Source organism: Teleopsis dalmanni, chromosome 1 (assembly GCF_002237135.1).
Source record: "Teleopsis dalmanni isolate 2A chromosome 1, ASM223713v2, whole genome shotgun sequence".
Taxonomy (NCBI): domain Eukaryota; kingdom Metazoa; phylum Arthropoda; class Insecta; order Diptera; family Diopsidae; genus Teleopsis; species Teleopsis dalmanni.
The window spans coordinates 85,419,225-85,433,993 of NC_051846.1; the positions used below are offsets into that span (position 1 = coordinate 85,419,225).

At 31.3% G+C, this 14,769-nt stretch overlaps 1 protein-coding gene across 3 annotated transcripts in view; it reads right to left on the reverse strand.

Moving 5' to 3' along the window:
* The window catches only part of LOC119668657 (teneurin-m), a 345,384-nt gene that overhangs the window by 307,202 nt on the left and 23,413 nt on the right, over nt 1-14,769 (reverse strand). The gene's annotated exons all lie outside the window — the stretch shown is intronic.

Genomic DNA, 14,769 nt, shown 5'->3' on the forward strand with positions numbered 1-14,769 from the left:
ACATACTTACACACTTATAATAAGTAAGTTACTTTTTATCTACACTAGAATTTATCTAGAAACTAGAAATAATTTATATGGCATAACAACGTTTGTCGGGTTATCTAGTATAATATAATATATAAAATATTTTACAGTATTTCTGGTAAGTTAAGTTTAATAAATTTTTTTATTTACTTACATTCCTATATATATTTTATTAATTATTTAATTTTTTATTTGAAATATTTTGTATTTATATTGTTTATATTTAATAAAAGTCATTATATTATTGTTTAATATAGAATTTAATATTTACTGCATTTAAAACACATTTAATATACATACATTTAGTATTTGATTTTATTTGTAATTATTATTAATACTATTTTATTACCTGTTAAATTGTCATTTACCATAAAGCTCTGAGGTCGAGTATTTCTCAGTTTTATGTTCTCAAAAAACGATAGCATAAATTCATTTATCTGACAAATCTAAAAACTATTTATTAAATATTAATATTAACGAAAAATTTGTTTCCATTGAAAATTTTATAAACAAATTCAATTGTAAGCGAATTCATTTGAAATTAGATAATCCAAAATAGAAACACTAACCGTTCGAGGGCAAAACTCAACGATATGCATTTTGGTCATGTCATGCCTATTAATGCATATTTATGCATGACGATTTGTGTCGGTACATGCATGCGGCGGTTGTTCAGTGTAAGCTGTGCGTGTGTATGTGTGTATGAGTGTGTGAGTGTAAGTGAACGGTATCGTTTGAATTTGAATTTAAAATGACAAACACTGCCATTGTCGGCAACGGCATACTTGCACTTTTAAGCTAACGAACGCCATTAGGATTTGAAGTGGCAATAGCGGCAATAGTGGCAGTGGCACTGACTGCTCCTTCATCAGCTACAATGCCACGCCACCACCAATATTGTTATTGCTGCTATTGCCAGCAGCAGCGACTTGTCCCATAATTCCTTTCATTTTTGTTGTTATTCGCCTGTTGTCGGTGCGTTGTTGTTGTTGTTGTTGTTGGAAATGGTGGTGTAATCATTGTTGCATCGAACAAGCGGCAAAATGTTATTTTGTCACGAATCGTGCACAACGTCATTATTATTAAACCGTTCTTTAAAATATGTAAAAAGGAGTTAACATTCTTTAACAGTCAAATAACTTCTACCTACATTTTTTCTCGTTACTTTTTCTAATTTCTAAAAATTTATATATTTGCATATTGACGGCTTTATGTACGGGTATGTGTACTTGCGCGTCTACAATAAAATTTTAAGTGTTGCATGCATCCACAAAGAAAAGTGTCTCAGCTTGTAGAATATATGTACAGAGTTATGGCCGTAAGCGGACTGGTTGAGCTGCCGGAGGGGCGCTTCGGCAAACAGACGACAAGTCAATTAGAATTTTATTATTTTTCATAGGAAAAAGTAGGCAAATATGTTGTAGTCTTATCCTACAAAGAAATGTTGCCAACGTGGTAGGTATTTCTCTGCCTGCCACACACACGAGATACTTGAGCTCCAGCATATACAATTTACAAGCAATTTTCCAGCAGTTTTTGGTGCACAAACGCACACACATTAAATATGTTACAGTTTTTATATAATGTTAAAATATATATTTATATTAAAGTAGTATATATAGCATATTTGTTACATATTTTAGCGAAAACTGTCTGAACTGCTTTCTTTTTTTCGTCTGGCTGGGGTCTGTTAGAGTTTCAAGAATTTCCTTGCATGCTTGCAACTTTCCGAACAGGAAATGGAACGAAAGCGAAATTTTTTCTGCTGTCGACAAATGAAGTAAGAGTTTTCCACTTTATGTTGACAAAAGTAAATTGCGCTTATCATGGCGTATTTATTTATAAATTTCAGTTCAATGTTTTAATGAAATTTCAACTTAAAAGTTAAGTGGGTGAAGTCATGCAGTCATGAAGACTATTAGAACAGCGGTGAGTGATACTTTTTGCGCAGCGAAATGAAAAGTAGTCGTTGTCAATGATTTTTTCTAGGATTGTCTAATTAGATTAGGGTCTTATAAACAACTTTGTGGTCTCTAAAGGTTATTCTATACATATAGTCATATGTTGGTTGATTCTGACAATGCAACACTCTTTTTGGTCATGACCAAAAGACATATTACACAGAGAGTCACATCACAATTGTGAATTTCTTACCTTTACAGTATTATGGCACGTTTTATTATGATAAAAAACTCTAAATTTAAAAGATATTTATTATTGTGTATATATCCACATATACATATTTATTTATAATAAGTAAAAATGCTAACATTTACTATTTTCAAACACTGTTTTGACCAACATGATGCGGCACACGAAGTGTTGTCTTCGTGACCAAATTTAATTCGAAATTTCTCTCCTTCTCTCATTTTCAACTTTTTATTTTATGCTGAAAACGACAACGATATCATATATCACGTGACTTTGACTCTCTGTGTAACGTGGCCTTAAGTAAGTTATAACTTATGCAAATAGATTAAGAGAGAATATCCCACGTTAAGTTCTATAAAAGACTTGCTTTTATGTATCAAATTTAAAAAAGTGTGATATTTATACTTGAAACTCAACTAAAGCATGAAAACAATAGATGGAACATCAGAAACATATGTATAATAATGTATAATACTATATGTGAAAGAAGTTTAGTTTTATATACGTAAAAATGCATTGACTTTACTATATAATATTTGAATAGGTAGGTTGTATCTCTGATCTTAGAAGGTACTCGGAAGTTTAAAAACCATTTTAAACCTTTGGAAAAACTTAATAAATTCTTTAGGGGTAGATCTTGAAGTGAACAAGATCCTGAAAACATAGCAGAAAGTAACAAAAGCAGAAGTGAGAAACATTCATCGTACTCTCCACAATTGAGATATGGAATGATTTAACGACAGACTCAATCTCCCGTTTCCTAGCTCAATTGTGATTTCTAGCTGAGGTTCCCTAATCAGCTGTAACCTACCACAAGATTAACAACTTTGTGGTGCATCTAAATTAGAGAGTTGGCTTAATTTCTTAAAAGAACGTGGCTAACTTGCATTTCGTTGAGTCGTCCCATCTTTTATTAAATTGCTTAGCTTAGAAAGAATTTATGCAGAATACTATATTTACTTAAATATTTTTGAATAAACAAATGTAAAACTGAAAGCATTTTTTCATTCTTATAATTTTTGCTTTTAACTACACAAATTGCATAAGTCAATAATGGTTAAAAATTTTAAATGTGCCTACTTCCGAGAAGTCACAGAAAAAGCAAACAAAATATAATCTAATTTAATGGTAAATAAACTGTCAGACATTGTTAACAAAATAATAAATGTACTTTATAAAAATATTATGATTTTGACATGTTTAACAAAGAAATCACAGCGTCTGCAAATATGGCGCTCGCTCCGCAAACATGAAGTCCCCATCCAGAGATGATGGCACGGAAAAAATGGCGCTTTCAAACATTATCCTTTCATACATACCGTCATTGTAAATAATATTACAATAATTTTATCAAAAAAAAAAAAACAACAAAAGATGAAAGCAACAACAACAATACCAATAAACAAACATTTTTATTGTTAAACACCGAATGCAAGTAGTAACAAAATCTAATCTGAATCGTACAAGGAAGAAAAACTCACACCAGGGAAAACCTTAAAGAATATGTCAATATGAATGTATGAAATAAAAATTATTTACATATTGCATATATTTATATATATGTATAAGCAAATAAGCAAACAGATACATTTACAAGCCGAAATTAGATTTCGAGATTTCAGTGCCGCTACATACACGTTCCACAAAAAAAAAAATAAAAAAAATAAAACAAATTATTTGACAAACACACAAAGTTAGAAGCATAAATAAAATTTAAGTATGTTGGCAACAATGTCAGCGCGGAAAAAATTTGTTAACCCTATGTGGCGCTTATGCTTAGAGGGCCGCTAAGATTGCGTAGGCATTGGCACAGTTTCTGTACGATTTTTTATTTTATGGCTGAGGCAGAGGCAGAGACTGGGACTGAGGCTGGTGTGAGCAGATTGGATGCCAAGGCTCGCACTGGCAAATCTTTAGGGGATTCGTGTGTGCTGAAAACAATAAAAATATGACAAACGCATTAGAAAAGCATATATAAAAATATATATTTCAATATACATAAAAATATTTTGGTTGTTTTTTAAAATATTGCCGAAATTTATTATAAATTTAGTGCGGTTGCTGACAAACGAACTGTTTTGACAGTAAAATTATTTTCATTCATTTTTGTCGCTAATGCTTTTCTTTTCACCATTTTCCAATTTTCCCTTCTTCGGAGACTAGCAGGGGAATGAAGATATATGAAGTTTTTGGCAATTTATTGAAAATTCGTAATTTTTATTTTGCCTTAAGTTGATTTATTTACCAAATTGAGAGGGAAAGAAAGTATGTTAGGAGGTGCTTTCGCAGAAAGTTGTAGACGCCAAAAACAGTTGGCATTTAATTAGTGAATACGCGTTTTATATTTTATCTGTACATAAAAATCTGTTAATTAAATTTTATGCATATAAATTTTACATATTTAGTAACATTCATTTTGTTAATTATATCAATATGAAAAAACAGAAATGCTTAAGAAGCAAAGTACTTATTGACAAAATATAGATAAAGAAAATAAAAGATTTAATTGATTAAAATTACTCAATCATTTAAAAATAATCTTAATCACGTAATAATTCATAAACATTTCTTACTATTAAGAAGTCAAGATTGAAGTGGCAAAACTCTTGAAAGTGCTGACCGCATAGTGAGTACTCATTCCGAGAATTGGTCATTGCTTTAACTAGATATATAGGAATCGCAAGAAAGAAGTAGAAAAAGAAACAACTGTATATTTTCTGTGCTAAGATTAAAAAATTGCACTATGAAAGTCTATGAACTTAAGATCCTGGAGTGCAATCCAACCACAGATCATTAAAAAATAATTTTCTTTGTCACGTTAGGACATATCACTATGGGAATGTACAAACTAATAAACTTGGCGATTACCCCAAACATAAATCTTCAAGAAAGAATTACTTTTATCATTCGCGCAGATTGGTTTTAAAACTTAGATTTTTATAACTTCCATGAAGAAAGGGAGCTCTACTGACACTAAAGTATATTTTACTGAATATTGCAAGTAAAGTCTTGCCGTTACACATCACTTTCTGTAACATCTCCAAAGACCACTGATAACGAATATTTGTCGAAAACTAAAAAAGCTGTATATTAAGTCCAAGAACTCGTTTGATTAAACATGAAAATTTTATTTTTTGTATTGGAAAATTATCTATTGCATTCATATAAATATAATTAAATTTATAAATATATAATTTAATATTTAAATTATTTGTGTACTAATTTATATTAAAAATTATATTGTATATAGAGTATAGAATATTTTTTTTTTCTTTAGAAGATTTATGGTCGCTTATGTGATGGCGAGTATCGAATTAGATAGTGCATTGAGCTGTACGAGTTATACCGCATCTATGACAGAGTTAATTATATAAAAATTTAGCGGAAGAACGTTCTTCGACTAGAAAAATGTTCGGTATCTGCTAGTGGAAAACGCGGTAGAAGATGTTCGTATACTCGATGAATGGAACAGATGACAAATAATACAAAGACACTCAGTACTAAGAATTGGCGACAGCAAGTCACAGATCGAGCTGGCTGACGGAGGCTACTGGAAAGTGCCAAAGACAAAGACTTACGTCTAAGTAATTAAGTAAAAGAGCCCAATACAAATTGCAATAAAAGAGTAACAAGACTATATATAAATAAATGAGTAAATATATCTGCTACTTAAATACATTTTTATTTCTAACTGAAGACAGTTTAAAACAAAAGCAATAAAAATTGCCATTATTTCTTGCATAATTAACTTAAGATGCTGAGATTTTTGAAAAGCTTAAATTTTTTAATACCAAGCAGAATATCTAAGGCAAACATTGTAAACCAACAAAAGTTTCTAATAAGCAAATTTACATTTTATTAAAACCTTAAATCAAACATAACCAATACCGCACCATAAGTTTTTGTGCAGTGCGCTGGCCACACTGTTCGGCAATAATATTTTTTACTGCACTGCAAAAAAGTTTGTGCAATAAAAATTATGCTGCTTAAGAATTTTTTGCCATTAAGCAAATTTATATTAGCGCAGCTACATGGGTTGCATAACAGCAGAACAGCATAATAGCAGCTTAAAAGAATCCGTCAATGAGCGCGCGGCAACCCAGCAAACCAGCAATCAAAAAAAAAAAAATCAAAAATGGGAAGAAATGAGAACGAAAATCTTAATAAAAAATTATATAAAATATGCTAGAATAGAACAAACTTGCAGCAAGAAAAGTAATAAAAGTAAAGTTAAAAAGGAGAGACTAACCAAATAAAAGTTTTGCCTTACAACCAGAGATGTGCGCTCAATAATTTACTAACTTTTCTGCTTTCTTATTACTTTCCTTGCTGCTGAGGCTAATGCTGCGGCTGCGGCTGATGCTGCTGTTGCTGTTGCTCCCAGTGCTGTTGGTGGATGATACTGCCACTGTTACTGCAGCAGCGCGACCACTCACAATAGCTGCGCCTGAAAAATCGTTTCACAACCAAAAATATGTAACTATGAAGAGCAGTACCTTGACTCCATCAATGAAATGCGTACAATACACTCGGTAGTGGAATTTCTTGCAGCAGATTGATTCAATATTTGTACAAAAATTTTGAAAGTTGGTAATACTTGCAGCATCGAGGCAGGGATGCCAACATGGTAAGAAGCAGAGCTCACCAAATTGTTGCCAAAAATGAAAAAATATGCTGGTAAAAACTTTAAGTTTACTTTTAGTATGAAACATTTCCTTATAAGAAAAATATAATTCAATTTTTTACAATACTTTTATTATTATTGTATTGCTTTCTCCTCCCGTCTCTAATGCTGGCAGTTGTCATCTGATTGTTTTGATTTCATTTTCTAACAATAAGCAAAAATGTAATAACATTTTTTTTACGATTTTTTTTCAACAAATAAAAAATGAGTTTGTTTACTTTTTCTGAAATTTATTTTTGATGCGTTTTTTTTGAAAAAAAAAAATAACGAAACGAATTTTATTTGATTTGTACATATGTGAATTTTTACGATAAATAAAATTATACACACACACGCATATATACACGTTCGTGCAGATCAATGCATAACCAAAGATATAAAAATTTTCAATAGACTTGAAGGCAGAAGGAAGTGTTTGTGTGTGAGTGCATATATCAGAAACAGCTTTCGCTGCTGCTAACGATGTGACAATGCTGCCAACGAGTGCATGACATTCAGGATACACAATGCAAGCTACTCCCCACACACACACACATACACACACAAATGAAACTCGTACACAGCATTTACTCTATTGTGTTTATTGTTATTGTTGTTGTTTATGCTTTATGTTCCTATTGTTGTATTAGCACTGCTGCCAAACACTTCATGAAAATAATAACAACGTTGTTAAGAAATCGCAGCATTACTAAAAGTTTCTAAAAAAAAACTAAGCTGCAACATGCACTAACACACACAAGTACACGTATGCGCCGGCAAAGCTCGTGCTGTCCAAAACTAACAAAATAAGCTAAATTCTGGTGTACAGTGTACAGTACGGAGTGTGTTGTGCTGGCATCACTGGCATTGCCGCCACACTTTATTGCTGCCATATAGTAGAGTGAGATTGCTAGTCTATTGGTGGCATCCCTGCACTGCTGAAGTGTGCCATAAAATGCACATGTTTGCTCCTGGAAATAAATATTTTTCAAACTTTTCGCACTTTACCTTCGCTTCAACTACACAAACAAACGCTCTGCACCCAGGCAGATACTTTCGCCTGGATTTTTATGTGCATTGTGCATTTTTTTTTAAATTATTTTTCTTTTTTTTTTTTGTATTTTTTGTATACACAATACTTCTTGCGTTAGTGTTTTTGTTTATTTGTTAGGTCGGCACCCATGGGAGCGTTCAGAAAATGGAATATGGAGTGGCAAGTGCACAATTGTTTTACTTACACTATTTTATTTAATTTTGTCACTACTATTTTGCTTTAAATGAAATTGGGAATTTAGTTTAAGTTTAAACAAATGCGAATTCTTTTCAAAGATTTTTTTCTGTTTTTGCTTTGTTATTTTTGTTTAAATTCAATTTGTTGCAAAACTTGTGCGAAATTGCAAAAATAATGAACATTTTTTTTTATTTTGCTCTTCTCTAGGAAATACTTTTCTTCAATTTACAGAAATATTCTCCGAACAGTTTTATACAAAATGGAAAAGTAGTTATTTTTGAAGTGTACTCGTAGAAATAGAATAGACTTTAGCAAGAAAAAAATATATTAAAACTTTCTTTTTAAGATAGATAGAGAGAAATGAATTATATTCTATATATGTTTAAACACATTTGCTAAAATTATCTAAAATTTAATAAAGAAGACTTACAAAAAATAGTGAACTACAACAAAAAATTCATTTTTATATTATTTTAATTGATTGAATTTTTAACTGACCATACAGCTGTTTCGAGTATTTCCGAATACCCAACATCAGTGGCATTGGAAATAATTCTTGTATTAATTTAATCGTAAGCAATTTTTTTAAACTGCAAGTACCAGGAATCGAACTCGTGCCCTGCCAAATTTGAAGCTCAGAGTCAGAGCATCTTAACCAACTGACCCAAATCCATAATTGACTCATATCACTTTATGAAAATTTAATTAAAAACATTTAAAAGCAATTACAGAATAAACGTTGTTTAGTCTAACAATACATTAAGACCGAAAAGCTTTCGGAAATTCTCATTTAAAATTCGCGCGCTGTATATTTTCCGATATTTTAAGTTTATGTAGTTTGGCAGCACTGTCCTTAATTACTATGCCAAAAATGAGCGCGATCTGTCAGACAGTTCGTTTACGGCAGCTGTTGAAACCAGTTCACCTCAGTAGGGCGTTGCGAAAAAAACAATGGAAAAAAATATTGAACAAAGAGTTTGCATCAAATTTTGTGTTTCGAACGAAATTTCGTGTGCAGAATCGTTGCGAATGCTACAAAAGGCTTATGGGGAATCAGTTTTATCGAAAACTCAAGTTTATGAGTGGTACAAAGCCTTCCAGGACGGTCGTACGACCGTCGAAGACATTTCGCAACGCACTACTGAGGTGAACTGGTTTCAACAGCTGCCGTAAACGAACTGTCTGACAGATCGAGCTCATTTTTGGCATAGTAATTAAGGACAGTGCTGCCAAACTACATAAACTTAAAATATCGAAAAATATACAGCGCGCGAATTTTAAATGAGAATTTCCGAAAACTTTTCAGTCTTAATGTATACTTGCTCACGTAAATGACCCTAACAACCCAATAATGGGTTTCTATCTGAGGGAAATTGTGTCAATATAGTATTATTATACAAAATAATTCCAATAATCATCAAAATATTATATATTTTTATGTATTTGATTTAATCCATACTTATATTTTATATAGACGTTTTATGAATTTTGATATTATTGAATATAACATTTAAAATAATTATTATAATTATTATATAGCCATAAAGCCATTTTAATAATTTTTAAATATTAAATTCAATTTCATGTCGTAACCTACATTTTAGCACATCTTTTGCCACATAAAATTTTAACATATAAAATGCAGATATACTCGACGTTTACGTGTCCTATACACACGTGTGTAGGTGGGTGAGCACATCAATAAAGTCAGACACACTTGCAGAAATGTGCTCATTTTTCACATAAAATTTAACAAAATACTTTCAATTTCATTTTATAACCTCAAAGGTAATAAAAGAAAAGATGACTTCGACACCGTACCAGATGAAGCTCAACCGAACTGAACCAAACTGAACCAAACTGAACCAAGCTGAACCAACCTGAGCTAAGCACAAGCACAATTTGGTTTAAATTGCATAGGGAGGAGGGAATGCTGCCACCCAAGATGCTGTTGCTCTTCCAAAGCTGCACACACTGTTGTAGTTGCTGACGTCGTAAGGATATCAATTTAGGAGCAAAATGTAAGCTACTCATAACGCTGCAACTTCCAGCAACTGCGACTTTAATTCAATCATAAACTTATTGGTTGCGGTATAGTGAAGATACATTAAAACAAAATATTACGAAAACAACGTAAACTGGAGCAGGTAAACTCCGTTGTGGCTGGAGTGAGTGCAGGTTTGGTTGGTGCAGTTATGATGTGAACGCTTAAATGAAATGCGGAGAAACGAGATTATTAATTCAGCAGGGCAAACCGAAGTACGGAAATGTCTAGTTTAATGCATATAAGCAAGGATAAATGCACCTATATCGTACAAACTACTTCATGAATAATCTAGTTTAGTGAATTTAATAACAAATATAGTGAAAGTGAACTTTCGAAGTGCAATTCAATTTAAAAAGAACAAATTTTCGCAAGCAAACCAGGCATAGATATAAGATATTTTTCCCTTTTTCTCGGTATTAATAAATACAAACTAAATTAAAAAGCTGCTGTTAACTTATGCATAACAAAAATAAACTATTTTCGATCTACTACTGAATATACATAAGATTAAACTTTTCATAGCATTTTGTGAGGAGCAGAAGCGTGGCGCCAACGCAGTGGTAAAATGGTATGTAAGCAAATATTTCTCAAATATTTCGAACAAAATGCATTGAAATATTAAAAGGCATAACCTGCTCGAAAAATCATAAAGCGATATGAATACGATTGACGTTGTGCTGTACCAAGCAATCAGCCTAACATCAGTCAGTCAGTCAGTTAGTCAGTGAAGTGTATCTACCAACCTCGGCAGACAGAGACATACCTTGCAGTATAGAAGTCTGGCAGAAGAATCTAAGTAAGAAATCCTGGTAAGAAATTCCACTTAAACGCCTCTTGGTGTTTTATTGGCATGCGGTAGTGAATTATATTGTAAAAATAAGAGTACACAGGAGTTGTGTTAAGTGATGAGGTGTAAAATGTTAGCAATGCTTTTGGGTACTCTCTGCCGTGGAGCTGGTATGTGGAAACCACTAGTGAATGGCTGCTACGTGCATTGTGCTATAAGGTAGGTGCTGCACGCAGCCAACGACGGCACATGAAATTTTATAGCACAAAGAAACACAGGAGCGCGAATTAACATCAATGCTGAGTTGTGGAGTTGTGGGGAAGCGGCGGTTTTAGATTTAGCTACTGCGTGTTCCTTTCCTTGCTGTGCGAAGGTGTTAGGAATTTCATTAATATTTCATTGCTTACAGCTATTTTGCAAAGGATGTTCGGGGAGCCTGCAACAAACAAATTGGAAAATGCCAAGTGTTTTAATAATGCATTTAATAAAATGTTTGGAAAAGAGTTGTTGAAAGATTTCTTCTGTTTATGCCAGAGCCAAAGTTTTTATTTACGAGCATTTCAATGTGCAAAATTTTCTAAACTCTTTTGCTGCTTTAATGTGAATTTATTAAATTGTGCTTAGCGACGGCAGCAGAAACAACAGCAGCAACAGCAGCAGCAGTTGCAACGGTACCGGTACCGGCAGCGTACCTCTGAAAAGTTTTTGTTAGTGTTGCTTAGTAAAAAAGTTTTACTTGCCGCACATTACTTGAGGCTGTTGTGGTCTCGCCGTTTGCGCAATATGAAAATAAAAAAAAACTTATTAAAAAAGGATAATACAAAAAAAAAACATTAAAACGTGTACCAGTGTTACTTTTCCCTCCTATTTTTTATTTATTTTTATATGTTTACATTTTTTTGTCTATGTTTGAGTCCTACAGTATCGGCTAACCTTAAAGTTGTAATATCCTTGCTTAATAAAGCTTTAAATTGTACTTTGCAAAAGTTTTCCATACACACCACACTGAACATACCTACTTTAACAAAGTGTGAAAATTTCTTGGTTAAACTTTTTGTGAAAATCAATACCAATTCTATAAATTTTTTAAGAAGAAATGTTATTTATATTTCATGCTTCAGAAAGTTTTTGCCCTCCAGCGCAGTTTGCACATAAATAAATAGTTTGTGTAGCTGTGTGTGTGTGTAGTTTTGAAAAATGATCTATTACAAGGAAAAATAAACCTAAGAAAACGGGCTCTGAAGTTGTGTGTTAGATGTGCGACGTGCTTTATTGCGTGCGAAAATGCCTGATTTTATGTGTTTGTGTGTATGTGTGCTTGCGTGCTTGTGGATGAGAGGAGAGTAGTGGGAGCAGTGGGAGTAGAGATGCTGGAATAGACGTAGAACTCGTAATAAACGTGTATCTACAGTTGCAGTCACGGCAATTCCGTAACTTGTCGCGACTACAATTGCAACTATTACAGCTGACAACGTGCAATGCAGTGTTGTTTTTTTCTCGTACTGTACACAGTTTCCCACTACTGCCACTACGTAGAGGAGAGTGCAAATAATTTTTATTTTTAAAAATTGACAACACTGCTTGTGCCAAATATTTGTGTTTTTACACTGCAGCCTGAGCTGATTTTTGTGCAATTGTTATCAGCAGCTCAGCGAGTGTTGTGCAAACGCGCGTGCAAATTGCCAAGTTGTGCCAATTTCTGCTAAAAATGCTGCAATAAATGCTTTCCTCGTATATGCGCTTTCCCACTCTCAAGGCTCGAAGACACACATAACACGGAACGTTAGTTTAAATTTTCTTCCATAAAATAATTTTTTTATTTTCGGTATATTTTAACTTTGCAGTTTTCAGTTTTCAGTTTTCTGATTTCCTTTTTCTTTTTCTTTTTTGTATCTTTATGTTCTCTTCTTTTTAAGTCAAGATGGTGCTTTCTTAGATTTTTCTAATGTTTTGCTTGTTACGTGACTAAAATACTTAAGAACGAAACTTTTGAGTTTGACAAATTGTTTGAAGATGTTTGCCAGTGTACTGCCGTTGCACGTGCCTATGTGTGTACACTGCGTCTACTCTATTTTGTACCTTAATTCACTGGGACCAGCATGGTACCTCAATGTTTCCTTATATCCATTATTATTGTATTTTTTTTTACTTTGGGTAATATCTCTCAGAAGGAAACTGGAAACATTTTTCAAAAACTTTATAAAAAGATAGTGTATTTACAAGATATTTAAATACACTTTATATAATTAAATTTATGGCAATAAAATATTTATTATAATAATATTGTGATATTTATAAAAATTATTATATTATATATTTTGTGTATGAACCAATTGGTCATTTCTATTTAACGCAATATCCGCAGGATAACTGTAAAACATAGTCGAAATATCGGTCAGAAAATTTTTATTTTTTAACCAATTATCTGTGAATCTTTTAATATATATATAAATAGTTTTTTTTTACTCAATTTAATTAAATATAGTTGCTAATACAAACTTAATTCGTGTATTAATTATATAAATTAATTTTGGGTTTTAATAATAAAATATTAATTAATTACTTAATTACTTAATTTTAACTGAAGTGAAGCTGAATTGGCTTTTTAAATATTTAAACAATTATAAATATTATTGTTATTATTTTTAAGAGCTAAGAAGTACGCGAGAAAAAGAATATATTCTTTATAGCACTTATAAGCACTATGTTGTAGTTAGTGCTAACAAAAATAAACTTTATTTCAATATAACATTACCATATTATCAATATATTCATTTTATATTGTTATTATATTTTTGTATTTATAATTTAACTTACTCAAGTCTTATAAAGTCAATTTGCATTGTATTACATACCTGCAAAGTAAAAAAAAAGTCAATTAATTTTTAAATATTTTATTTAATAAATAAAATAATTTAAGGATTATGTGAACAGTAATATAAAATAAATAATATATATAAAAACAAGAAAAAAAATATATAATCGATTGTATTAAAAAGTTATACTAAAATATTTCACAATGAATATGAAATAAAGGATTGTTAGACATCACCAATATATCCCTTGGTTTCCTTCCTTCTCCTTCTTTTAACATTTTTCGTACTGATTGTTTATGGATTAAAAAAATATGCTGCTATTACTTATATATTGATATGAGAGAGACGGAGAGAGGGAGAGAGAGTGAGCAAAAGAGGGAGAGAGAATGACAAAAAGAGAGAGAAAATATTTTTTTAATTTTATGATGATTAGAAATATACAATTATTACCGTCAATGAGTACAAAAATATCTTGATATGTAAGAAATATATCAAATATAATATCATAAGAATATTAAGAATATCGATATTTTGTTGATCGATTACTGTAAAAAAAACAATCAATAGTGAATATCATAAGGTATTATTGATAAATTTGAAGAAAAAAAGTATGTGAAAAGGATTACTAACATAAAAGAAAAAGTTGCATTATCACCAAAATAATACAAAAATGCATTAAATGATGGCGAAAATGTATTAATTGCATTTAAAATTGCCTTTCCATCCACTAAATTCTATGAATCTACCTCTTAGTGACAACTGTCAGTTTGAAATTTGAACAATTTCTGATTCTGATAAACAATTTTTACCATATCGTATAAAAAATATATAAGTAATTTATTATAATTGTCTACAGAAATGTCAATAAAGTTTACTATTACAATTATTGTTTAAATTTTTATTTTTTTGTTATTTGTATAATTTAATTCTATTGCATTATTTTATTAAAAAACAGAATTTAATTTGTTTTTTAATTTTTTTGTTTGTATGGTTTTGTGCTTATAATAAAGTTCTTAATTTATGTTATACTGGAAAAACAATACATAA